Source organism: Nycticebus coucang, chromosome 16 (genome assembly GCF_027406575.1).
Source record: "Nycticebus coucang isolate mNycCou1 chromosome 16, mNycCou1.pri, whole genome shotgun sequence".
Taxonomy (NCBI): Eukaryota; Metazoa; Chordata; class Mammalia; order Primates; family Lorisidae; genus Nycticebus; species Nycticebus coucang.
The window spans coordinates 43,691,136-43,694,105 of NC_069795.1; the positions used below are offsets into that span (position 1 = coordinate 43,691,136).

At 43.9% G+C, this 2,970-nt stretch overlaps 1 pseudogene; it reads left to right on the top strand.

Moving 5' to 3' along the window:
• The first annotated feature begins 533 nt into the window (after positions 1-533).
• LOC128567411 (fructose-bisphosphate aldolase A-like) lies at positions 534-1,660 on the top strand (annotated as a pseudogene).
• Positions 1,661-2,970: the final 1,310 nt, after the last annotated feature.

Sequence of the window (2,970 nt, forward strand, 5' to 3'; positions counted from 1 at the left end):
TCCATTGCACAGATGTCTTGACTTAATTATATTTCCTGTGATAAAATATTGAATGTCTTCTCTAGCCACTACCACATAGAGTTTTATTGTTTAACTACAGCATGCTTATTTTTGAAACTTCCGATTCTGATATATGATCTCATCATATTTTTAAATGTATTATCTAACTAGAGTCCAAAGAAGAGCCACACTTGAAATGATTGTTCCGTTTAAGTTGCCCAGCCTTTTTTTGCACTATGGTTTAACTGGAGTGACCAATATTAATAGTCTTTTCTATTACTAGGTTTACAAAGTTACAGGCATCCAAACAACTTAAGCAGAACACTTACATTAAATTATTTAACTTGAATTATGTAGGATATTGGTACAAACTGTTCCAAGAAGTGACAAGAATCCATGTTACTTCATAGAAGTAAAACTTTGTTGGCAGAACTGGGTGGTGGTGACCATCCCCACGTTTGCTCTCTCTGTCCACTTACCAGCCCATCTCCCCAACCTCTCTCCCATGCCAAGAATTCGCTCCCACCAGAACCATGCCCCCCTCATATCCAGTGCTGACCCCAGAGCAGAAGGAGCTGTCTGATATTGCTCACCGTATGGTGGCTCTGGGCAAGGGTATCTTGGCTGCAGATGAGTCCAGTGGCAGTCTTGCCATGCGGCTGCATTCCACCATTATTGAGGACCCAGAGAACTGGGACTTCTTCTGACAGCTGCTGCTGACAGCCAATGACAGTATGAATTCCTGAACTGGAGGCACCATCCTCGTCATGAGACACTCTACCAGAAGGCAGATGATGAAGGGTGGGGCTGTGTGCATCAAGGTAAAGAAGGCTGTGGTACCCCTGGAAGAACCAAACGGCTGGATGGGCTGTCAGATCGCTGTGCCCAATATAAGGACCAAGCTGACTTTGCCAAGTGGAAACGTATGCTAGAGATTAGAAAAAAAACTTCCTCAGCAATTACCATCGTGGAAAATGCCAATGTGATGGCCTGTTATGCCAGCATCTGCCAGTAGAATGCTATTGTATTGTGCCCATTTTGGAGCCTGAGATCCTCCCTGCTGCAGATCATGACTTAAAGGGCTGCCGGTATGTAACTGAGAAGGTGCTGGCTGCTATCTGCAGGCTGAGTGACCACCACATCTACCTGGAAGGCTCCTGGCTGAAGCCCAATATGGTCCACACCTGCCCCCAGAAGTAGTCTGGGGGGAGGGAGATTGCCATGACAAAGTCACAGCACTGTGCTCACGGTGCCCCCTGCTCCTTGGGATGTCCTGTCCCGAGGCCAGAGAGAGGAGGAGTCATCTATTAATCTCCATGCCATCAAGTGCCCCTGACCTCCTGCCGCTGTGCCTTGCAGGCCTCTTCCGTGAAGGGCTGGTGCGGGAAGAAAGAAAACCTGAAGGGTGTTGAGGAGGAAATGTCAAGTGAGCCCTTACCAACAGCCTCGCCTGTCAAGGAAAGTACACCCCAAGTGGTCAGGCTGGGGTGCAGCTAGCGAGTCCCTGTCAGTCTCTCACCATGCCTACCAAACAGAGGCATTCAAAGGCCGCCCCTCAACCCTCCCGGCCCCGCCCACCCCCATATCCCCCTGTTGGAGAGAGGGCTTCATCCAGGGCTCCAGGCTGTCTTGCCCATGGCTCATACATCCCTCAAGATAAGATGCTGGTGTGTGACGTTGTCTGTGTGTGATAGCACCATCACGTGTGTGTGTGTGTGTGTGTGTGTGCAGTTTTTGGCGGGGGCTGGGTTTGAACCCACCACCCCCGGTATATGGGGCCGGCACCCTACTCCTTTGAGCCACAGGTGCCAGCCGACACCATCACTCTTTACAGACCACTGCTAATAACAACTATTTAAGGAGATGGGGGTTTCTCTTCTGGATGAGCAAATTCATTTCTGCAGGAGTGTAACTTTATTCATAGCTCTCCCCTTTGCTATCTCAATAAAGCATCAAATTGATATTTAATAAAATCACATTTTTAGTTTCCTATATAACACAGCTCTAGTTATATTTGTATATAACATAGATTTGTTTGTGATTACAGAGAATTATAAAAAGTTATTGTCTTTTGTTACAATTAGGGATTCAACAATACAAAATAAAATGTGCACAAAGTGCTATTTTGCTTTTAAATCCTAAATTCAGGCATTCTGCACAATAGAACTCCGAAACAGTTGAAACCTTTCTTTCCTGAAGATTCTGGTTGAAGCTGAGAGGAGATTTACAGAAAAGAAGTACAGGACTTTTCCCAGGGGCACCGTGCACCTCACACTATCTGGTACACCTGCTAAAGCTCTAGAAGACTCATTCTGGGGAGTGTGATTTGAAAAAGTTCCCATACCAGGTGGTCCTCTCAATGCTCAACCTGTTTCCCACAACAAAGTTTCCACCTGCAACCTTTGGAAACCACTGGAAGTTTCAAGCTGCTCAGCTATGAGGATGAAGTGGTGAATTCTCTGTACTTCCAGAACCTTAAACTTGGAGTACATTTTTTGAAATATGATTTTACTGAGATTGTGGTTGCCTGTAACTTACTGGTGAATGGCAAGGGTTCTCCTCCTAACACGATCAAGCATATGAATTGACACAGTAGTAGAAAAACACGTCTTTGTAAATCCTCTAAATGTCAATTGTGTGCCATGGGGCCCAGAAATTTGTATTCTAATGAGCATTTTGGATTTTCTCTTTTGGGTAGTCCTTCCTTTAAAAAATAAAATACAGGAGGTGATAGTTTTTATTATTATCTGATTTATTTGTTTATATAAGTAGGAAGAATTATTTTGTATAACATGAAGAAGACAAATAGAAGATAATTTAGAATAGTGAATACTAACCTTGCAATTATCCCTTTCATCTATCCTGTTGCCTCACACAGGATATAAAAATATAGGTTTTCCTTTTAAAATTGCATAGCAATATGCTTTCGTAAATTCTATGAAGATATAATTTACGTGCAATTGTTATCTA